We start from the raw sequence: 26,297 nt of genomic DNA, 5'->3' as shown, positions 1-26,297 counted from the left end.
TCAAATAAGTACTTTGTTGTAATTATTAATTACTTCTATATAGTCATTATCCAACATGAGAACAAAATAAATGATGGAAACTATCCAAAGAGACTTTGTCAAAATCATTTTATTATCTTCACTTCATAGAAAATTACATTGTTTTGAACATGTCAATATATTTTTCATTTTATAATCTCTTAAATTTAGAAATTGTATTTATAATAATGGACGGAACACTTTTTTTGGTATTTATACCACAAACAAATTATAAAATGGACAGAATAGTTGACACCCACAAACAGAATCAAATGGAATCCATAAATTGATTTGATGACAAAAAGAGGCCCTGCTATTCTTAATCCAAGACTAATCCTTTGCTAAAGCTCTGTCTACACTATCAAACTAGTTTGACAAAAAAAATGTGATGTGCTTAAATATGGTGGTGATATGACATCATCGTGTCCATATATGGGCACATCACATTTTTTTGTCACATAAAGTTTGATAGTGTAGACAGAGCTTAACACAATGCAATTCTAAAGTTTTTATGCAAGAAGATTGCATATTAATTCCAATGCAAGTAAAATTAGTAGTTTGTTTTGCCATTTTGGTAAAATACCTAAAAATAATATTTTATTTTATATATATTATATATAGTTATTACATTTATCTATTGGCACAAATACAAAAAAGGTTGTTAAAAATAGATGACAAATATGGACGGAAAGCACTGATAAATGGATGTATGGAGGGAAAGCACTGATAAATGGATGTATTGTTTATTTTTTTACAACAATGTATAGTATAGAATTTAACTTTTAAAATAAAAATATAAACATATTTAGTGAATGCTTTGAAAACCAATGTCTTTGAGTGGTGGCTTTAGCTCTATATAATCATTGAATTAGTATAATACAATAGGTATAGTTGAAAACATTTGGATTATAAACTTTATAAACTTTCCAATCGTTAAGTTGCACTCAATTTTGCAAAAAGATGATGTTTAATTTAAATTAAATTTTCAATAAACAATCAAATATATAATAATAAATATACTAGATAATATACTAGATGATGTTGTGTTTACCTGGACTTGTTTCCAAATGTTTCCCATAACAAGGCCTGGTAGTATATGAACATTACACAGAGTTTTATGAATTAGGTAACTTTAGTCACAAAAGTTTTAAAACATTTTTGTAAAGGAATGAAAACCTACGAAGACAGTAGAAGAGCAACACCAGCAAGAACCCATTTTGAAGCCTTCTCTTTGGACTTCAAGTTGAAAGTCCAAACAAACGTCGGTCCTCGTATCTTAGTCTTGTACACTGGACACTCGTAAATGTTTCGCGTCTCTTGCTTATCAACAGGGATAGCCCGGATAAAGATTACTGGCATCGCAGGGGTGAGTTCCTTCAAACGTGCATCAGCTATCATACCTGTTTGAATATCCCATCGTGCACCTTCCATGAACAAGCCATGTACGTAAGCGCCCTCACGAGGTGCGCTGCTGAAATCTTCCTTATTTTTCTTTGTCACGTCGCACTGTAAACACATCTTGTCTAGTGGCCATTCATTCTTACGTGCCATCAACTGCATAATGGCTGTCAGGAACGACTGAGGGTTGAAGAAGCCTGCAAGCCAGACTACATTTGGTAATGCAAAGTCTGACGTCCAGCTTTCAAGCTCTTTGATACGTAGTAGTAGATCAGTATACCATTGGCCTAGGCCAAATAAGCTAGGGTAGGCACGTTTCATCCATGAGGCTGGTACCTGATCAAGGTACAGAGCATTGCTGAGATCTTCCATATCTGCAGTGATTGTCAGTTCACCCTATAACACAAATTAAAATAACAATTAAAACAACTTTAGCTCCTCCTGGATGAAGAAGAAAACTACAACATAAATATAAGGCAAAGGTTATTTTGAATAAACCAATACAAAACCAGTTACTGTGCTAAAAATGATGCAGTACCTTTTTAAAATTATAAAGTTTTACAATTGTTGGGTGTATTTTTCATCTTGGAATTAAAACTGGTATTGGCAGTAGCCATCAAGGAAAACATTAAGCATTACAAGGTTTAGGGCACAAGCTTTTAAATTAAGAATTCCCATTCAAAACTGTCCCAACCAAGGTAATTATAAGACAATAATAATATTTACCTTAAGTCCAAGATCAAGTTCCTTAAGTGTGCGTCTAATCTCATTGGTCAACGTATTCATACGTTCACATTCTTGGAAGGCAACCACAACATATGGTGATCTTTCCTCAACCTTTGCTGCCAGTTCCATGATGTTGAACTCTTCTGGTAACTTCTCAATGATTTCATCTAGTAAAGATTTTATCTGGAGAGAATAAAAAGTCATTTAAAAGAAAACCAGAAGAAAATATATGCATGCCATAAATAAGCAAAGCAATTTAACTTGATTACAGTATTCAGCAGAAAATAAATAAATGACTTTTCTAAGATTGAAAAATGACACTGAAGTGTTTGCTTTCCAATATCAGGTTCCTAGGTTTTAATCCATTTTGTTACAACACTAGGGTTAATCCTTAGTTTACAAATAATGTTGAATTTAAGTTATAATAAAACAATCACCTTTTCCTCTCTGCTACTAGCGCCCCCACCGCCTCCGCTACTGTCTCTCGGCTGCATCTCCAGTACTGTCTTGAACAAGTTATCTGATGTAGTCGTAAGGAATCCAATTTCTGCGTTAGGATGAAGTCCGTACAGATATGGACTTTCCGCTGGGAGCATCTCGTCAATGTAAGTGTGATATGCTTTGTAGTCTGAGTTACCAGGCACTGGGAAACCAGGGGCGAGGTACAATTCACCGTCAAGCTGCAAAGATATTGAATAGATGTAATAATTAGTTGTTATGATTCAGGGATGTAATACAAAACATGAAATACATAGAGTGATCATGATGCTGTACTATTAAAAAAGATATATTTTCTGTATTTGTAAATTTTGACTTGACAAGGCTATGGCATTGATGACAGAAAAAATAGACATCACATAAGAGCATTCCAAAAGTTGACTGGAAGAGTAATAAGATATATTTTGACGGAATCTTACCATATCAACATGCATATACACTTCAAGATAAGTTTGGCAGAGTCTCCTGTCCCAGTCATCTGTGATGTGACCTCCGTACATGATTTCACCAAAGAGATAACGTAGATCTTCCCATGGGACCTGTAACAAGCACACAAAAAATTAAACCAATCTGTCAATTAGGATGCATAGAAGTAAGTTTCTTAGTAATATATAGTTTCTTAGTAATATAAATAATACTGTAGTTTCTTACATATTTACTCTTTATTGCTGAATAATAACTTTAAACAAATATAAAAAAAATAGGATAAATATGTTTTGCCTTTTAGTGCTTTAAGCAAATGCACCCATTAAATCATGAATTAGAATTACAACAATTAAAGATCAGTTTATTTAGATAAAGATATGACAGTTACAATAGGTTCAATAAAAGATTTTTACAAACCTTAGCATTTGCTTCAAGATAATTATAGAGTACATTGACAGAGATTGTCAAGTCTCCAGTGTTGTATGGATAGACTCTGTTCCAGCCCTGTGGTCCAAACTTACGACGCTCTGCGACGACTGCATGGAAGTAACAGAGGGCAAAGAGAATGCTCTTGAACTCTGCCTCACGGGAGCACATCTCAAGTGTATCCTGCAATTGATAATTTTATGATAAAAATGTGGCATAAACCATTAATCCTAAAGGGGTGTACTAATTTTTTAGTCAGTTTGTTTGTCAGTTTATTCAGGTAAGTGTTTAATTCTCTATTTTGTTTTATAGATAATATTTTTACACACAAAAATAAAGTTGCTTGTACAGTAAAGCAGATTCTGGTTTGGACAATTTTATTAATCGCAAGGGGTGTTTAATTATACAAACATAATGATGTTGAGATATGAGAAAAAAAAATTACCTGATTAAAGTTGTCAAGAGCCTTATGTAGATTTGCGTGCATGCCAGTTGGCGGTTCGTTTGTGATCTTGATGGAAGACTCCAATATACCTTGAGGTATGATGTGCGACTCTGGTGTGCCTGAGGGCTCAGCACTCATGAACACTCTGTAATCTTTATGACTACCATAGCTGTATGCTTCCAGCTTCTTTTCTAATGTCGAAAGCCATTTGGCAACCAAATGGATGTTCTGTGTATAATAACAGTGATGTAAAAATATGTCAAAATAAGTATGTGACAGTCACATCCTGATTGTCACCAAAAATTCAGATCAGTGTCAAAGATACTGTAAAAAAATATATAACTGCATTGAAACAAATATAAAGATACCTTACCTGTAAAATGACCCAATGGCCTTCTTTAGCTGCCAAATCCATACACTGTTCAGCCACGATTTCCTGACCTTGACCCAAAGACACATTGTGAAAGTTACCCTGGTCAAATGTCCAGCCAATCTTCTTACCCAACGCTTCCACGTCCTTCAACGGGTCAACACCAGGGGATAGAATAAAGAAGACAGGTGTTTCTGGACCGGTTTCTTCAAATGATTTGGAAAACTCAACAGCACGATTTTCTGTGTACTGAGCACCAAGTTTCTCTTCAATGAAGTTACTAAAATGAATCAAATATCAACTTATTACTTTAAAAAATTAAAATTTATAAAACAATGTAAATTTATAATTGAATTAAGATATGATATATTTCATTAAAAAAACTTAACACCATACCTGACAGCGTATGTCATCCTGTCTGGTCGGAGCGCCCTCATCATACATAGCTTCTGTAGCGATGACTTGTTCTTCCATTCTTGTGGGAACTTCTCCTTCTCTGGGCATTCACTCTCTACAAATTTCTTCCAACGTTTTGCAGAACCTTCAATGTCACGATCCAAGTTTCGGAATTCTTCCATACCAGACAGGGACTGAAGAGAATTAGGATTAAAGTCAAATCAGGCAACTAAATATGTACAATACGATACTATTTATTCATTTTAACAATGAGGTGCAAATGAGATTTGATTGCTTGGTTTACATTTTGATTTACATACAATTATACAATGAATACAAAAAAGAGAGAAAAAAAAGAGATCTTAACTTGCTACTAAATACGTGAATAAAATTACAAAGAGATTTCCTAAAATTCATCAACACTACTTTTTTTTTTTTTTTTTTTTTTTTATTCAGTATATTACACAGAGGCGCCTTACAAGATGGAACCATCTTAGCTTCAAGGCGCCTCAGATTAACAAATACAACATTTTAAAACGACTAACAGAAACATCAATTGAATCTTCCAGAATTAACAAGAAATTGTTGTACATAATAAAATAATAAAGCATTTTCACAATTCGAAAGAAGATCGGAACCAAAAATAAAAATTTCACTTAAAAATGTAAAATTAAATGTTAAAGAAAAATCCTGGGCTAAGATATCCTCAATAATTGAGTTAGCGCTTACAAGTAGAATATCTCTTTGTGTATTATAATTAGGGCAGTAACATACTACACTACACCATCAACACTACTTTATCACCATAAACTTAAAATGATTAGTATTAGCAAAAAATAAATAGAGAATATAGTGGCATACCTTGATTGCACCCCAAGAGTTGTTTGAAAGGAAGTCAACTGGACTGGTGACATTCATTTGTGATGGGAATCTTAGCAGGAACTCCAGCTCCAATGGGTTGATCTCTTTCTTCATCAATAACACCTATATTAAATAATAATATTATAGTTACAAAGACATTATTACTTTTAATATGAAAAAGTTGAACAAGTGATGGCTACAAGGAACATTAAAAATGTGGATTTTTGTCAGAATTTTTTCTGATACAGAACATAATAACACGAGAACTGGCACAACAGATAGTTTTATTAGCCCACAGCTGTACTTTCATTTAAAAAACACCTTATTGAGTTTTAAAAAAACACTATTTGTATTTTTCTTTGAAATAGTAAGGTTTGGTACCATGAGATTAAACATAAATGGGAAATTGGATGAAAACAAAACATAATCTACACACCTGGAAGGCGACTTGAGCAGTGAAAATAAGTTTGTCTTGTTCAAAGAGACCACGAGATGTGTACATGAACACAGAGTATGTGATGAAATCAATCAGGTTTCCAACACGTTGCTTTACTTCCTCAGCAGGCTCAGCTTTGCTGATGGCATGTGCGAACACAACACTGAAAGCCTGCAAAAAAGACAATTAAATAATGAGATCAGGAGCCTTAGATAGTAATGCAGCATTGTGCGAACACAACATTAAAAGCCTGAAAGAAAGAACACATTAAAGAATTAGACCTTTACTTAAAGCATGCACAGAGATATTAGTTCACTATAAAATGTAAGTGTTGTCAGGAGTCTTGGATAGTAGTGCTGCTTTGATAAGACAGATTCTGGTATGATTTGAACTCATGACCCTGGCATTGAAGCAATGAGCTAAATAATCACAAACACAATAATCCTCAAAATGCTACGTTTCAATACACTTTTTTAAACATTTCAACTGTATAAAATATAAATCTTATCAAATTATGAGGTTTACAGATTCAATTCTTTCTATATGACACTACATCCTTGTTTGAGATACTTGCTTTGTGTAAATAATTTCCAACTTATATAGAACAAAACAACTACAAAATTCTATTACCTTAAGAGAGAATTGATACATTGGATTGATCCTGTTAAGATCGTTCAGAATGAAGTAGAGGAGAGATGCTCTTGCAGCAGCAGGTCTGTAGTGTTCTCTTGCTTCGTTGATTTGCACTTCTGTTGTTTTCGCTTCCGTCACCTTCACCTCAATCTCCGCTGCAGTTCGTTTGGTTGTTTCCAGATTCTCCACTAGAGCTGTATCACCAAGGAAGTTGCCTTCTGCAGATGACAGTCGGGAGAGGAGATTGTCTTCAAGCTCTTTGAGGACAATCTTGAAGTCGTTCTGTTGCTTCGTCAAATCCAACTAACAATTTGGAGAAAAAATACATCAATCAACTGTGTGTGTTTGTCCTGTGTCATTAGATGTGATGGGTGAAACCATATACCTTGCACCTTGAGACATATTTAACTGTAAGGTTTGGTTTGATACTAGACTGGCTCTAACAGGTTCATTCAAGGTTTACTATGCAGTAGAAAGCATCAATATTTATAATATTATTCTTCTCAAATTCTTTATAGAATGACAATAGCAAATTTTCTAGACTATCTCTAACAAAGTATTTGAGATTGTGTCAGTTGGTTTGAGTACTACAAGTAAGCTGAATTATTTTCAACCAGTGTTCTTATACCTTAAGAGCTTCAAGATCTGGTCTTTCTTGCGCAACAACCTGTGCCAACAACTGGTCTTCAAGACCGTCTCTGGTGACAGTGAAGTTGATCAGTGTTGTTTGGGCTTGCATCTCTGGTTTGTAATGAGGATTAGCTAGCTTAGTCTGTAAGATTAGACGGAACTCTGGGTTGTACTCAACCTCTTTGTCACCAATCTTGATGTATCTATAATTTATAAACAAATAAAGTATTTTTTTATATTTCAGTGCAACTCTTTCCTTCTACAAGATTCTCCTTTTTTAGCTGTTGGTATTATCCAAACTGGAATGAAGATGCTGCAAGGTGATGATGTATTATCTATTTCTGATGAGACTAACACGTTTATTTATATAATAAAGTAATTGGTTTGACAGGAATAACGTTAATCTAAAAACATTTTATATTGATTTCTTGATAAATCTCTTACCTTCCTTTCTTGATAGTATTTCTTCCCAATAGAGGATCCAGTACAGGATCCACACTCTCCATCATATTCTCAATCAGCACCGTATCTCCATTCGATATTCCTTGCTCAATCGTGTCCAGATAACCACGCTGACCAAGTCGCACGACTCGTAGACCGTCTCCGTACTTGCTCTTTATCCATTTGATACCCTGTAGCTGTGGGTCAACCATTAAAGGCCAGCGTTCACAGTTGGTCAAAATGGTTGCGTTTTCTGTTGACATGCGATCACTTGGCAGACCTTCGTTGTTCCAAAGAGCAACAGCAGCATCGTCTGTAAGAAGTGACAATGGATCTATCCCTTCAGTTATTGGAATAGGAACCTAGAATAAATAATATATATAATTGTTAGTTAGTAGTATTAGTAATATTATATTTAATACATTTTTATTTTTTGAAAGACAGACATTTAGTTAAATGTTACTGAAAGATAGCAAATATGAATTTTTTGTAGACCTTAGGTCACAGGTGCTCACTTTTTAAAATGGTGCCCCTTCATGCACATATTATAAACTATACTGTCAATATCTTTTGTACATAGCACATACCTTTTGGCTCTTTAGGAATGGCAACCACATCTTCTCAATGAGATCAATACGGTAAGATTTACTGAAACATCCCATGTACGACACAAAGCCGGTTGTCAACAGCACATCACCAGCTGGAAAAAGAAACAAGATTAACAAGTTAGATGAAAGAATGATGTTTTACTCATAAATGAATATTTTTATTAAAATTGAAAAGAAACGTGAAATGTAAGCAAAGACTGGAAATATAATATAACAAGACAAGCTCCAACAAGATAAACCAATTACAAAAGGGAGAGTGAGAGGGTTAAACAAAAATGGGGAAAGTTAATTTAATTACTTACGAAGAGTTTTTTCCTGCTCTTTAAATCCTGCTACAGCCTCAGCCCAACGGACATTTTCAGAGGCTAGGCCACCAACAAGCCTGTTAGCTAACGTGATGGTTCTAGCAGTGGACTCTGCTTCTTGCTGGCACTTCAACTTGGCGGATGTTGCTTCCTCAAAATCAGCTGTTAATTTAGCCAAGTTAGCATCCAATTCCTAACATTAAATGATAATTACAATGCTTGTTATTATTAAGATGTACTGAATCATCTAACATTTAAAAACTTAATATTGATACTTGTTGGGTGTTGGATAAAAATAGTGGATTTACAAACTTTGATATTATAGTATAATATTTCTGATCAAATGTTACAGCAATTTTAAAGACTTTTATAACAAAATGATGATATTGTATGTTGAATGATATTATAGAAAATGATACGAAAATAAAAAATAAATAAGTCTATGTACACTTTGGTTAATAATCGCTCTGATTGTTGTTAAGTGCGCTATGTCGCATGATGTTCAGCGTTCGTGATGATTATTATATAAGTTTTACCTTAATTGTGTTTTTAAGTGTGTATATTTTGTTTAGCCTGTCATTGTTGCTTTGCACTGTTGGTTGTGGGAATAAAGAATATATCAAACTTACAGCAATCTTAGCCGTGATAATAGCCAGTTTGTCTTGCGCAGCAGTTAACTCAGCATTAGCCTTGTTCAATGCATTCCTTTTTGGTTCCACATCGCAGAACACATTGTAGAACGTAACAATGTTTACTGCCCATGAGCAGAGACCAGCTGCAGCAGCAGATTTAGACTTGATGAGGTCAGGCTTAAACTCAGGGTTGTTGAGATACTCTTGTACAGCTTTTAATGAGCCATCAGGAATGTTTTCTTTATCATAGTTTAATAGAGAATCCAAGAAACCATCAACCTAAATGTATATAAAAGTGTTTTTAATTTCTAAACTACTATACAGTTGAAGGCAGACAATTCAAACAGGATCTGGAATAAGCGAAAAGCGAAAAACATATGGTGATGATAATAATAATAGTGATACAATTATACAGTAAAAAAATATCGTGAAAAAATATTAAGTAACCAAATCAACTGAATAATTTTTATTGGATTCAAAATTTTACATAAAAAGCCAGTAAAATTTAACATCTTTGGATATATACAAATACACTACATTCTAACGAGTACAAAAAAAATTAAATGAATTAGCACAGTAGTTCAAAAGTTACAGATCATTGAAAAATTGCAGTTTTTTCATTTTTTTAGGGAATTCCAGCAAAAATGGGCGCTAAATGCTTTCCTACCACTTCGCGGACCAATAATTTTAAAAATAGGTTTCGTTGAGGCTCCAAAAAAAATAGAGTTGTACAACTCTGTGATATCTATAGGTTTAACAAAATTCAAAACTTTTAACTAATTATTGTAAAAGTTATATAACCTTTTAAAAATGCTTCCAATTTTAACTGCAAAAAACACAATTTTTAGGCAAAAAATCGTATATTTTTTAACACTTTAAATAACCATAACTTTAGAACGGGTAATCGGATTTCAATCATTTAAATTGCAAAATGCTAATTACATTAAGTTCTTTATGGTTAACTGAAAGAAAAGGTAAAAAAATTAATCTGAATTTTTTCATTGGGATACCTAATACAACCCAACATGTGAAAAATACACAGATCTGAATTATTAAATGCTTTAAAAGGAAAGTTTATTTGTTCAAAACAAGTCAAGACAATTGTATGAATTGTTTAATTGAAATGCCACACGCAAACGCACTGGAGCTTCAATCGGTTCAGAATTGTAAATATATATTAAAAATATAAATCAATCAAACCACATAGTGAAATGTGTAACTTTACTGAAAAGTACAGTAGCAAAAAATGTGCAATAAAATTGTAGAAAGAAATGAATGAAGAAAAAAGCTTTTAAAGAATGTAAGAACATACTTCTCCATACTTAAGAATCCAAGAGAGAAAATAATAATTAAAGAAGTTAGATTTATTATTGAAGGAAAACTGTTTATATATTATTTTCAAATCTACAACCACAAACCCCTCACAATATAATTATCATGTTTTTTAGTGAAAAAAATATTTTACCTTTTGCATCATGGATTTAGCGGCTTTCCAGCCACGGTCTTTTGGTACTTTGCCATTTGGAGCGAGGAGACACATAACAGCTGCTGTGACCATAAGTACAGCTGATGGGGGTGTAGCAAAAGACTTCAGCTCAGTGAGGTTGTTCTAAAAATAGACAAAGGATGATTATTGATGGATACTGCCATTCTAATATATTTTATATGTATTTGTATTTCTGTCTTCTAACACGATTAAGTTCACTTTTGGCAATCCTATGTGTTTTGCTTACATTGGATATATTTTTGTATTTTTCTGTAATATTTGTTGTGCCAAAATTGAATAAATCAAATATAAAAGCTCTTTCTAACACAGAAACAAGATTCAGTCAATGTACCTTATTGAGGGTGTTAAGAGCCTCTTGTGCTGCAATGAGGGCAGGTTCCGCTTTGGCAAGATCAGTTTCACATTCTTTAGCTTTCTTGCCGACTTCCTCCGCAATCACTGCTACCTTCTTCTCTTCCTCAGCTGCCATCACCTTTTCTTTGCTCACCTTCTCTGTCTCAATACCAACTACCTGGATTAGTTTGTCAGCATCCTCATTCTTCTGAGTAAGTTCAACTTCTTGAGAGGCTAACTTGGCTTTCAGGTCATCCACCTAATTGACAATTAATTAAAGAACTAGTATAAATTACGAAAATACAATATTCCCTTTTATCTCTCATTTTAAAAAAAGAGCTCAAATACTAAAAAAACTGGAATCACAGATGGGAAATGGCATGTTCTTCATCTTAAGAGAAAGAAGCTTGCAAGCCAAATTAAACAAGTAAAATACCTGCTGTGCTGTACTCTGTAGTTTGGTTAAGCCATTTTCCAGACGTTCCATCTTGGCAGTCAGTTCAAGACTCTTGACCGTCAGTAAACTCTGGTACAACTTTATCTGTTCAAGGAAACTCTTAGGTGTTGTGTAGTTATACCGTCTCTCATTCTGCAGGTACATTTTGCTTGTCTCGTTTACGCTCGTGTGTACATACGACATGAACTGTGCCACTGATAATTTGATATCTCTCTGAAGAAAACATATCAATAAATGACATCATATATCACATCAAAAACAACAACATTATATTTATTATTTTAATATAATGATCAGCTAAAAGTTTAAGTCAGGTCCAGTCTACAGTCACCATACAGAAAGACTACTTCTATGAATGGGTGGCTAGTTCGCGTCTAGTTGATCATACTCAGTACGGTTTCATACGTTTTATATATATTTATTAATTCATTTTAGGTCTAAATTAAAAAACTTTGATGCTAATCACTGATGTTGGGACACTCTACAGTTTTTTTGTGTCACAAACATGTTTTATTGAGGAAAGAGACTTTCTTACTTACCGGTAGTAACTCAATTTCTTCAAGGAATCTCTGACTGACAGATACCAGAGCCTCTTCTGGCCACTCATGGAACCAATCGATACATGTGGAGTTGACAACTGCAGGGAACTTACGGCTTCTAACACGAAGAGTGTTACCAACGGGTGAAAAGCACAACACAACCTACAAAAAGAAAAATAAATGATATTACACATTCTGACATATTCATATTATCCTTATTATCGTAATAACTTGGCCATAATTAGTTGATGTAAAAGAACCAGACATGTGTAATCTATCTTCTCTCATCTTACTTTCAATTGCTTTCTGAGCCTCTCAATGAAGAACTTCCAGCAGTTTTCTCTTGTGTCTTGCAAACCAGTAGACTTCACTTCATTCCTTACACCACCAATGATATTCTCAACTTCATCATCTGGAAACAGGTCTGGAATCTCACCAGATGCCAAGAGATCGTTGATCAAGACCAAGAAGATCTCATCTGCTACCTGTGCATCTGTCATCAAGAACATGGTGCCAACTCCTTTCATACCAGCTTTCAGACATTGGGCAGCCAAGTCAACCTGAAACGATCAACATAATATGTTATAATTATAATTCACATAACTACACCACTACAGGTGTTAATTGTAAGGTTTGATTTACCTGGAAATGATCAAAATAAATAATAATCTTTTTGTTTCAAAAAATGATGTGCTTTTGTTTTTATCCTGTTTTTGTTTGGTGGTCACTTTAATTGGTAGTCGCGTTTATGTGTGTCACCATTAAATTAGAGCAGAATTGTACCCCAGTGTTAATTAATAATTAATAATTAAAAATTAGTAAAATTTACCTTAAGATCAGGTATTCCATAACCTTTCTTCAGTGTAATCTGGAAAACATCTAAACTACTGATGTACGCTGCAAGACGAGCCAAACTCTGCTTACCACTGCCACCAACACCAACCAGCAGAGCGTTGCCACGAGGAGACTCCAGTATACGATTGATACGACAGCTAAAAAATAAAAATTCAGCAATTACGCCATGGATGTAGTTATGTTTGCGGTACACCATGTGTTTCCAAAAGAAGAATTATGCCATATACCAACATTTCTTTCAGAGTCACTCTATTTTAATTTTTTTACTACAATATGTACTGAATTTTATCTAAAAGAATATTTTATTTGTTGTATTTGACTATTAAAACACAGGCCTTCTACTCAACAGAGATACATTATTTAAAATACACATTACACATGCTGCATGGCATCTTCAAACAGCACAAGGTTCATGACAGCATTGATTTCATTGTAGCTATCCAGTGCTTCCATAAGGATCTTGCTAAGCTCTTCCCAGCCAGCAACACCAAGGTATTTTGGATCCCCAATTCCTGACGCAAAATGGCAGAAGATGTTTGGCTTTTTTGTAAAAGTTTCTTCATCAACATCCTAAAAGAAAAATATTAAAATGATAAGAAAACATAAATTATATAACATACTGTATTACCAATAATAACGAACGAACCCACTTTTTGCCTGAAGTGCCCTTTTCAATTAGAGATCAGCAGCAGAAATAATAGTAAATAGGCCTAACAAGCCTAAATTGTGAAAATTTTTCCCATTTTGTTAAAAAATGAATCCCCTATAAAAATCCTGGCTACGAGCTTGAATTGTGTAGTAAGATAGTAATTAAGCCAATGTCAATCACACAACAAAAAATAGCTTAATGTGCCAAGGGGTGACAAAAACCCCACATAAGCTTCTGTTGCTGATTTAGGTGTCTCACCAGAAAAAAACATAAAAAACATTGAAATCAAAAACGAAATGTAGTTCCTATATGTTTAAAATAATTGTTTAAAATGTCTTTAAATAATTATTGTTTCTAAAATTAAAAATTCTTGGTATTTATTTAATTTGAATACTAACCTCAAAGTACTTTTTGCCAAAATCTACTAATGTTTTCTGGAATGTTTCAATGTCTTTCTCATCAATCATTTTGTCGCCATACACACGATCTGACTCATGCATCCAAAGACGAATAAGATCACTTGGCGTCTTCAGGCACTCAGGACTAGAGAATAACAAACCCTAAATATATGCAAAATGAAACAAATAACAAAATATAATAATGGTCATGTTAATTATTCTGATCTTATATGACTTAAAAAACAAATATAAAGCTCTGTCTACACTATCAAACTTTATGTGACAAAAAGATGGACATGATGATGTTGTATCACTACCATATTTAAGCATATCACTACCAAATTTGGGCACATCACACTTTTTTAGTCAAACAAGTTTGATAGTGTAGACTGAGCCTAATAAATGCTGAAATAATATAGCAATATTCCAAAAGAGAAAAAACATAGTCACTATACAGTGTTTTTAAGGCTGTTTACAGCATACAAAACTATTGACAAAAAAAAAATGAACGTAAAAGAACAAATTGAATACCTGAAAGATGTTTGAGAGATCTCTAAGATTAAAGATGTAATGAAACTTGACGGCTGTTGGTAGGAAGGCACTGGTGATCTTCTTGTGCAGATCAAGAGCTGCCGTCACGACTGTAAGACTCATCTTCTGAATGTTAGTGGTACACCCTGTCAGGCTCAGATGTTGGCTGAAGATACTGTTGTATATAGTGGTGAGAGCATCGTGACCAGGGAAGCTAAGAGCAAACACACAGAAGTGTCGCTGAAGTCTGGAATTGATGGTGAAGCTTCCAGATGTTGGGTTCATGCAAGAGATGTATTGACAGTTGTGGATCTCTTTCAGACTTAGCTTTACTCTGTCATACCAATGTCTGTAATCCATGTGCTGACGTATCAAAGTATGGGGTTGTACTGTGCCATACGTATCAACCTGTTTATTAAGATTTTGTATTTCATTTATAGCGATTGATTTTATATTTTCTCCTTGTATCGTGTTTGATTAATTTGTATTATATTTTGTAAAATCTTTTGCCTGAATATATAATAACATTAACAATAACTGCAGATAGTTATATTAGAGAATAAACATAAAATATTATATTTTGGTGATTAGCCAATAATTAGGATTTTAAACGTTAAATAAAATAAAAAGTTACCTCTGGCATGTTCATGTCATCAATGAAGTAGACAAGCTTCTTAGTTCCTGGAGGACCATAGTTACGTCCAGCTTTCTTCTCCAATGGTTTCTCCAAAACACCTAATTATAAATGACAATTAAGTTAAGTCTTTCGTGCTTGCATTGTGTGACATAATGAATACAAAACCATGGACAACATACATTGTAATCGACTTTTCTCTTCATCAAGTAACAATGTTTAATGTTGACTAGAATAAAAATAATGATTTTATTCTCATCTCACAAACATTCGTAGAGAAATTTAAGTTTTCTTTTCTAAAATTGATTTCCATTTTTAGTGTATATTTTCTCTATTTATAATTTTGATTTTGTCTTTACTTTATCATGTTTGTTATAATATTTCCAATTACTGAACCACTTTAAAAATCAGTGCACTAGTACTGAAAGTGCCTGCAGAATAAAGAAGGAATGAAATGTTAAATGAAACTTAATTACGTTGCAACATTTCAGAGGTTGTGTAGTAATTGAATGGTACATTAGCAACCATGTAGTCTTCAGACAGTGAGTTTAGTTTATCGCCAACAAGTACGCTCTTACCAAGACCGGCATTACCAACTAGCATGACTGGACGGCCATTGGCCATTAACAGATCAACGAAGAACCGTACACGTGTTGTTTCTGCTGTGTGCACAAGGACAGCCTAACAATTTGAAATGAGATAAGTTTAATGTAGAGTTTGAAGTTTTTAGTGTGGCAAATAGAGCCAAATGAGGCAATGGTAACGCATTTATTTTTTCCTGCCTAAACTTTCTATTAAGTTTGTACTAATCATGTACGCAAATCATGTAGGCAATGGTACATGAGCAGAAGTATTGATACATACATAACACATTTATTATTACTAAACAAAGCCGACTTTCCAAATATTTTTAGACGATGGTCTAACATGAAATGAATAGTATGCTGTATGAGAAAAGCGGACCGTTACCTGTAGGGGCATCTCCTGATCAAGCTCAAAGACTGGAACTCTTTCAGACCAGTGCAAGAACTTTTTGGAATCCCGATCGATGTAATAATCAAAGACAGTTCCCTGGCTGGGGAATTTAATGGTCTTGAACTCAGTGACCCACCACTTGCTGAACTCTACCCGATAGTCTACCAGCTGATCTTGGAACATGGCACCACCAAACGCCCAGATGGAAGCAAACACAAAGTAAAGTTCGTAAAGTTCTTTTGGACAGTCTGGAGGTGTGTTTTCAGGTGTTAGCAGGCATTCTAGAAGGTAGCATAACATTTGTACCATACTTTGTTCTGAAAGGATAAAAATAGTGTGATAAAAAAATAAGACTGACAATGTATCTCTTTTCATGAACACAAGAAGTAGTTCAATAACTGCAGTAGAACAATCTTGACATGATCAATAATATTTATGGGTGCTGTGGGTCAGTGAAGAACGCAATTAATATTATTCAGCTCTTTCTCAAAATGCAAAATTGTATTTGAAAATAAAATCACTAATGAGAGCGAGTAATCTGTGTGGTTACCTGGAATAGGAATAATCTTCTTAAATCGCACACGCATGGTTTCTAGCATTGCAGGTAAGTACTTGTCAAACAAAATGGTAAGGTTTGCTCTCTCTGACTGCACTTCTCTTGTGTCTATCCAGCTTGTAACAACGCTGAAGAAAAAAAGAAGTGTGAATTTTTTTACAATAGCTACTTCAATATATACTATTATTTTTGTACACTTCAAAGCACTAGCTATCAAAGATGTATATGCAACAAGTCTTACGGATTCCAGCCGAGATCAGAGGCATTGATGTAGAGAATACCAGCTCGAGATACAGTGGCTGGGGTCAGTGGTGGCGCCAGCGGGGGGGCTACGGGGGCTCCAGCCCCCTCGTCGGGGAGCCTAGCCCCCCCGTCGGGGAACAGGGGTACTTTTTGTCGGGGAATATAATATACAGTAAAAAACGTTCGCGTTCACTTCATATAGCTTCAGCGCCTAGAAAACCACGACGTTCCATTGACCGTGAGAGTACGTCAGAGGGCTATTATGCACTTTTATGCATTCATTTATTGCCAGCGATCTAACTTACTACTAAACATTAGCTAGGTACGCACTTGTCTGGCGGTATCCCTTTGTACGAATCGTTCAACGTTGGGTCGAGACGCGTGATATCAAGTTCCATCCAGGGACCAAAATGTGTAATGTAGTTATTTTCCAGGCGAAGTTTACCGACGGTTACCGAAGGAAACACGGGTACTTTTTGTCGGGGAATATAATATACAGTAAAAAGCGTTCGCGTTCACTTCGTAGCTAGCTTCAGCGCCTAGAAAACCGCGACGTTTCATTGACCGTGAGAGAGTACGTCAGAGTGATATTATGCACTTTATATGCACTCATTATTGCCAGCGATCTAACTTACTACTAAACAATAGCTAGGTTCGCACTTGTCTGGCGGTATCCCTTTGTACGAATCGTTCAACGTTGGGTCGAGACGCGTGATATCATGTTCCATCCAGGGACCAAAATGTGTACTGTAGTTATTTTCCAGGCGAAGTTTACTGACGGTTACGTCGTGTACTGCGTCGACGTACGCTACACTACAGCAAAATTTTTTTAATTTACAAGTAACATTCTGTACCGTGGGGCACCTAAAATAAATTTTTCATCCATTACTAAACAAAAAAACATGCCATTTTCGCTTAGCCAACATCTTATTATAGCTAAGTTATTACATTTTCAATGTCCTGTATGTCATGAATTTCTCACCACTCGGAAGTCCAGATGGTACGCACGCATACACTTGGGAGGAATAAACTTATTTCCCCCGACTGAAAAAGGTCTACGCTTGCGTTTTTTAAGCATCTATGCCTGATGTTTCGGAAGTATGAAATGCAATTTTTTGAAGACCTGCAGCTCTAGTTTTAAACAGTTTCTTAGCTCAGCCCCAACAATAAAGCTGGTCATATTTCGAAGTACAAGAAGTGCATTTTCCGGGACCTAACATCTCTATTTTTCAAACATTTCTTAACTCAGTCACAACCTTGATAGGGACTTATATATTTTGTTTCATGTTTTTGAAGTATAATTTCTAAATTTTCTTTGAACTTTTATTTTTTAAATTGAAAAATATGGATTGAAACAGTCATCGCGCATCGTTTTTTTGCACGCAGTATTTTATTTATGCATTATAAAAAAAGGAAAAAATGGCTACCCTAAATCTGATTAAAATGACCTCAAATGACGCTAGAACGCGTTGCTTCCGGGGGCCTCGCCCCCTGGACCCCCACCGGGGGCCCTTGGCGGCCCCCTGGCCCCCAGCCTAGTGATGCTCGCTTCGCTCGCATAGCCCCCTCGTCGGGGAATGTAGCCCCCGTGTCGGGAAGATCCTGGCGCCACCCCTGGCTGGGGTAGCAGTTTTCAGATGACTAATTTCAAACAGTAGACGCATACTGGGTGTTAATGGAATACGTTCATTACTGGCCAATGTTAGCACCTATACAAAGAAAAACAGTTTAATTATTTGAATTATGTTAAAAAAAATCATCACACAAAATGGTATAGCTCTGCGGTGTTATTTTAACACTACTACTTGTTTAACAATACTGTTCCAGTCATAGGACAAGAATTATTTTTGAAAGCATCTTAACATTTTATTAGAACAATGTGTATGGTAATTGATCAAGTATCAATCTGTAAGCTTTAATAAGCATTTACTGCTTAATTGTGGTAAACATTCAATAAACAAGTGAATAAGACCTCACCTTGTTGTCATCCATGACGGTGTTAAGTGACTCAATCCACATAGGATCAATGTCACCATCTAACACGATCCATTTGGGTCCATCATGTGAGATGTTACTCATGTCTCGCATGATGGTGGAAAACAGACCATCTTTCCATTCTCGTGTTGCTGGGTTGATGATACCAAACAGTTCATCGTTTGTAACAGCTTTCGGGTTAAGATCGATGAACACCGGTTTGCGTTTCAGATTTGCATATGTTTTATTTAATACTTTCAATACCTGTGAACCAGGAAAAAAAAAGTTGTAAGAATTTTCGTCTTAAAAACTACCTCAAAATTAGAATTTTAGTTGAACACTGTGTGATACAGTCTTAAGTGTCTTTCACACCTGTTCCGGCACGGTTCGATTCGCCGGACCCTTTATACCGGAGTTAAAGTATGAATGCTTTTACCTGTGTTTTACCGGTTCCTGCATTACCAATGACAAATACAGAATGCCTGACTGCAAGTAATTCTTCCAACTGTACAACTTTCAACACAAAGTTATCTTCTGCTTGTAGTTTCAGATCGATGGTAGACTGTTTTACGACCTTCTCAAAGTTCAAGTCTCTCTTACGTGGCACATCCAACGATGGGAAAAGATCGCCAATCAATCCCATAAATACTGGCATGTCATCGGTAACGATCTTGGGGATGTTGAAATCACGAAGCGCCCTCATTAGCACCTGGTCTTCTGGACGCTGCTTGTCGCTTCTCTTCAGTGAACCGGCAACGACCAATACAGATTTAATTGCACGTAACCCCCAATCATAATGATCCTGAAATCATGTGTCATTAAGTTATTAATAGTAAAGGTAAGTCTTGTATTCATTTACAGAACACAGGGTAATGAGCAGTTAAGAGCTCATTATTCTAAACCTTAGCATTATTTGGTAGGGTGGCCAGTTCCTTTCCATGCCACCTTCTTTACAGCTGAGTAGACTCGGGTTCACATTCATACAAAGTTTAGCTAATTTCTAACCTGTTTTGATAACAACTCTTTACAGAGGGTGTAGAGTGTAATGAATTTCCTCGCCAGTAGCCTAGCATCAAGGAAACCTTCAGCCACCAACAGGATCTCACAAATCAGTTCAAAATCTGGAACCACCATAGCACATGGCCTAAAAAACAAAACAAACCATTATTAAGGTGATCCAAACTAGTATAATTTATAGCTTCTGATATGTTGCTGATTAACATATACACCAATTCTATTTTTCTGGTTTGTGTGCAATGTTTTAGTTCTTTGTATCTAAGGATCCAAGGAAAATAAGTGGTTAAATTTTCTTGGACTTCCTATGTAATCAAGGCCTGTTCTTTTCTGTTTTACAATATTATTGTTTAAAACTCTTGATTACTGAATAATAAGCTTTATTCAACTACCTAAAGAGTGCTTTCAGATTCTCTGGCAGTTCAGTCCTGCCGGCATAACCTGGATTCATAGTGATAAATATTCCAACAGTGGGAACCAAGTTGATCTCTTCTCCCATGAAGTTAAAACGTTTCTTTTTATCCCGAATTGCATCCTGGACACACTTGACCTGAAAAAGATCAAATTAACATGAAATTAGCATAATTGAACAGGTGATACTGAAAAAGTTTTGCAGAGATCTTAATTGTACAAATCTGAACTTACTTCAGAAAACCATTTCAGGACCAAAGTGGAAATAATTTTTCTTGATCAAGGTCTATTCCAATACACAATTTATTTTTGTCATGATTTTTCTATTTGAGCTTGTTTATATTTATGTAAAGTATTTTAATTGACCATGATTGCTTAATACAGAAACTCAAACTCAAAATTCTACTAAGGTCATTCCATAGTCTTACCTGTACAGCCACAACAGACAATACTTCTACAGAGATTCTGTTGAACTCATCAAAGCAACCCCAAGCACCAGTTTGAGACAAACCTTTATAGATGTTACCACAAGACTAGAAAACAAATCAAAGTTTTATTTTAAAAATCGTGATTTCATTAATATATGTATATATATATATATATTGCATGATAAAACAAAATTAATTTCATAAAAAATTATACCATCATTAAACATTGAGGATATTATCAAAGCTCTGTCTACACTATCAAACTAGTTTGACAAAAAAGTGTGATGTGCACAATTATGGTAGTGATATGCTTAAATACGGTAGTGATATGACATCATTATGTCCATATATGGGCACATCACATTTTGATAGTGAAGTTTGATAGTGTAGACTTTACCTTATAGTCCATTTGTTCAGAGCAGTTGAATACGTAGACCATGATTCCAAGTGCCCGACCTAAATCTTTGGTTGTTTCTGTTTTACCGGTTCCAGCAGGACCAGCTGGAGCACCACTCATTGTTAAATGCAGCGATTGTGTGAGGGTAATATAGCACCTGGAATAAAATAATTCTCATTTTTAAACATGCAGTGATTCCTCCAAAGACTACACAATCATATGCAATACTCTCTTTGTGTTGAATAACAAACTATGAAACGTACCTATCAGTTAGTGGAGTGATAACAAGCCTAGCGGTGTTCCCGAGATACTCATACGAGTACCTAAATTGAGCGTCACAGATGTTAGCATAACACTGCTTACGTTCATCATCCCATCGATGACGCAACTGACTGAGCCACTGGAACGCTTGAGCGCTATCGATCTTCATTGCAATCAGTTTTGCAACCACATCACGTGCGTGCACGTCGATGGTACAGATGGTCATGATCTTTTGGCGGTCACCTGGTGTCAGATTCCCGATTAACATCGTGATCAAAGTGTTGAGTTGTGTAACCTAAAAAGTCATACAATATATAACATTAATAATTTGATTGGTAAACACCTCTCATAATTACAAGACACAATGACAATGATCAGGTATGTGTGTAAGTTAGACACCTTCCTCTCATCTATGTCATCAGCTGAAATACTTCACATTTATTGCTTCATCCTTCAGATAGGACATTACGCTGTCGGTTATGTATGCATAAAAGACACATTTGCACATTTTTTTGTGTAAATTTCAATGTTGTTCTTGCAATAGTTATTTTGCTTGTTAATAGGACTCCATTGGAAAAAGCTGTTTCAGCAGTATGCGTATCCTGGTATGTTCTCTCAATGGTTATTGTAAATACAAAATAAAACCAACAAAAACACACAACAAGGACTCTTATTTACGGCATGTTATAAGTATTCATATACTATAATTACATTGCTACATTACCTGTTTCTTATTGTATTCCTTAAGAGCATTTTCATGACCTTCTTCCAGCCTGCCAAATGCAATTCCAACTTCTGTTGTCCACCAGATCTGTGTGGTAGCCAGTGCAACCTGCGCTGCATAATCATACAGCCAGTACTCTCTTGGCTTCTCTTCATACGCTACAACGGCCTCATTGAATGTTAAACGAACCGTCTGACGCATCGCGTCTTGAAGTTTGTTCAACCATGCTTCAACCTAAAAAAGTATTTTAATTTATGAGCCAAAAATGTAAAAAATGAACAAACATCACCTTGAATACTTTGGGCTGAAGATCAGACTTTTTAAATTCAGGGTTCTGGGCAGGGGTGGCGCCAGGATCTTCCCGACACGGGGGCTACATTCCCCGACGAGGGGGCTATGCGAGCGAAGCGAGCATCACTAGGCTGGGGGCCAGGGGGCCGCCAAGGGCCCCCGGTGGGGGTCCAGGGGGCGAGGCCCCCGGAAGCAACGCGTTCTAGCGTCATTTGAGGTCATTTTAATCAGATTTAGGGTAGCCATTTTTTCCATTTTTTATAATGCATAAATAAAATACTGCGTGCAAAAAAACGATGCGCGATGACTGTTTCAATCCATATTTTTCAATTTAAAAAATAAAAGTTCAAAGAAAATTTAGAAATTATACTTCAAAAACATGAAACAAAATATATAAGTCCCTATCAAGGTTGTGACTGAGTTAAGAAATGTTTGAAAAATAGAGATGTTAGGTCCCGGAAAATGCACTTCTTGTACTTCGAAATATGACCAGCTTTATTGTTGGGGCTGAGCTAAGAAACTGTTTAAAACTAGAGCTGCAGGTCTTCAAAAAATTGCATTTCATACTTCCGAAACATCAGGCATAGATGCTTAAAAAACGCAAGCGTAGACCTTTTTCAGTCGGGGGAAATAAGTTTATTCCTCCCAAGTGTATGCGTGCGTACCATCTGGACTTCCGAGTGGTGAGAAATTCATGACATACAGGACATTGAAAATGTAATAACTTAGCTATAATAAGATGTTGGCTAAGCGAAAATGGCATGTTTTTTTGTTTAGTAATGGATGAAAAATTTATTTTAGGTGCCCTACGGTACAGAATGTTACTTGTAAATTAAAAAAATTTTGCTGTAGTGTAGCGTACGTCGACGCAGTACACGACGTAACCGTCAGTAAACTTCGCCTGGAAAATAACTACAGTACACATTTTGGTCCCTGGATGGAACATGATATCACGCGTCTCGACCCAACGTTGAACGATTCGTACAAAGGGATACCGCCAGACAAGTGCGAACCTAGCTATTGTTTAGTAGTAAGTTAGATCGCTGGCAATAATGAGTGCATATAAAGTGCATAATATCACTCTGACGTACTCTCTCACGGTCAATGAAACGTCGCGGTTTTCTAGGCGCTGAAGCTAGCTACGAAGTGAACGCGAACGCTTTTTACTGTATATTATATTCCCCGACAAAAAGTACCCGTGTTTCCTTCGGTAACCGTCGGTAAACTTCGCCTGGAAAATAACTACATTACACATTTTGGTCCCTGGATGGAACTTGATATCACGCGTCTCGACCCAACGTTGAACGATTCGTACAAAGGGATACCGCCAGACAAGTGCGTACCTAGCTAATGTTTAGTAGTAAGTTAGATCGCTGGCAATAAATGAATGCATAAAAGTGCATAATAGCCCTCTGACGTACTCTCACGGTCAATGGAACGTCGTGGTTTTCTAGGCGCTGAAGCTATATGAAGTGAACGCGAACGTTTTTTACTGTATATTATATTCCCCGACAAAAAGTACCCCTGTTCCCCGACGGGGGGGCTAGGCTCCCCGACGAGGGGGCTAGAGCCCCCGTAGCCCCCCCGCTGGCGCCACCACTGGTTCTGGGTCTGAACACACCAACTTTGCTAAGTAAAATTCATATTGAGCATCTGGTGTCTGAGATAAAGAATAGGAGGCTTTTGGTTTACGTCGACCGACAATCCAACTATGTGGTGTTAATACATTAATCGCATGCAGGGATATTGGGAAATGTTTCTCACTCTCCACCTTGACACAGTTTTGATTGATTGATTGACCTGACCTAGTTAGGTCGTCGCAAACACAAGCTTACTATCGATAGCAATAGTGTATGTTATTACAGATTTTATTTTCACTTACCTGACCAGTACACTCGCATGGTTGAGTGAATTCTGCGTATTCACCTTCCTTACTGTACATTCCAAGAGCAGTCTTGGTGTCGTTGCCCTCATCATCTTGCTCAAACTTCAGCTTAGCCATGTTGTCAAACAGTTTGGACAAGTGACGTTGAACCTAAAATTAAACAATGTAGCTTAGTATAATATGAGTATGACATTCTTAAGCCCTGTCTGCACTATCAAACTAGTTTAACAAATATGTGCCCAAATATGGTAATGATATGCTTAAATATGGTAGTGATATGACATCATCATGTCTATATATACAGTATGGGCACATCACATTTTTTTGTCAGATAAAGTTTGGCTTCACTTAGCAATCCAAGTACCAGACATTTCTATTTGGTAAAAAGAGTGCAGGTGAATTGGGAAATTAGCTTACAATGACATCAAGGAGTGACTTTGGGTACTGTCTATCCTAAAAACAAAAGGAAATAGCACTTACAGTAGATGGATTGTTTCCGTTTGAGAGAATATCCAAAAGATCAGCAGATGATACAAAGTAGAAACGTGGAAACGCTAGTCGTTTGGTTTCAAGATATTCAGCTAAAGCCTTTTCACACAATGATAATCTGAAAAAAATGTCAGGTATATTAACATCATAATAATAAATAAAAATTGTCATTATCATTGCCTCCTTTTTTACACAATCACTATTACAAGCACTATCATTGATGTTTATTATTTCTTATACTCTAGTAATTGTGGAACCAGACAGAAATGCATTCTTCATTTTCTTTTGTTTTCTTTTACACCCTCACCACAGACTGTAACAATATGTATCTTACCTTGACTGGATATCCTCCAGTTTGTCAAACAGGCCTGGTTTATTTGTTGCTTCTACTACATTTGGTGTTTTCTCAACATCAAACATAAGTTCCTGTATAATTAAAAGATTGAAATGTGACAGAAAAGATTAGGTAAAACATTGGTAAAAGCTAAACAGAAAACTAAACAAAGAAAAGCAGATTAAAAAAGAATAAAATTAAATGATTGCAAGAGACTAAAAAAGAAAGTTACCTTCACATCAGTATCAATACCATCAAAACGCTTGGAATCCTCTGGCAACTGGTTACGAATATCTTCAGAACCAATGAAGATACTCTCCAGATGTGACCATGTTCTCTGCACTTCAAACCAGATGCTGATGACAGAGTCTGCTGTGGAGAGCTTTTTCTGCCAGGTGGAGACTTCTTCCAAGAAGTGAGCAATGTACTTGGACGTCATCAAGTTTTGAAGTTGTACCTGAAGTATGAAGTGATTGTAAGATGTGTATGTAGCCAAATGGTTTAGGAAATTGTCTGTGAAGTTAGAAATTTTGGTCTATCCAAAGGCTTTCCATTTACAGCATTGAATGTGTTGTACAAATAGCCATATAGTAGGTCCACTAACAACGTATTTATATTATTTCATACGCATATAAAAATGAGTATCTTGCCAATTACAGGATGGACAAACTATTTTATAAATATAAACTCCAGAGAAATTGAGGCAAGCCATTATGACTCTATATTTCAACCTGAGTTTGTTCATCTACAGAAATGTGCAAACAGCTTTGAGCTTTGTAATATATTGTACTAATTAAAGACGTAAATGGAAAAGATGTAACATAAGTACTTACTTGGTTATCTTCAAGGGTTTCAATCAACTCTTCACTGGACTTCAGATTTGGTATACCAGTTCTTGGATGTTTTTCATACTCAAACTCCATTTGAGTCCAAGTGACATCAAGTTCTTTAAGAACCTTCTCCATGCTCATTTCTTTGACAGCTTTGTCCACAATGTTGCGGACCTCGTCTTCAAAGTTATGCAGATTCAGGGCCAGTAGATCTGCAAGCGTGGTGGACTCATCCATCAGGAATCTTACCTATATACATAAAGATTAATTTATACATGAAAACAACGAAGGCAACGCAAGAATATTTGTTACTGGAAGATAATGAGCCTATTA

At 35.7% G+C, this 26,297-nt stretch overlaps 1 pseudogene; it reads right to left on the bottom strand.

Annotated features, from left to right (window-relative positions):
* Positions 1-631: 631 nt before the first annotated feature.
* LOC140051171 (dynein beta chain, ciliary-like) overlaps positions 632-26,297 on the bottom strand; it is a 43,632-nt pseudogene continuing 17,966 nt past the window's right edge.

The sequence above is a fragment of the Antedon mediterranea genome, chromosome 1, assembly GCF_964355755.1.
Source record: "Antedon mediterranea chromosome 1, ecAntMedi1.1, whole genome shotgun sequence".
NCBI classification, from domain to species: domain Eukaryota; kingdom Metazoa; phylum Echinodermata; class Crinoidea; order Comatulida; family Antedonidae; genus Antedon; species Antedon mediterranea.
This window is presented reverse-complemented; position numbering and strand designations above follow the sequence as displayed.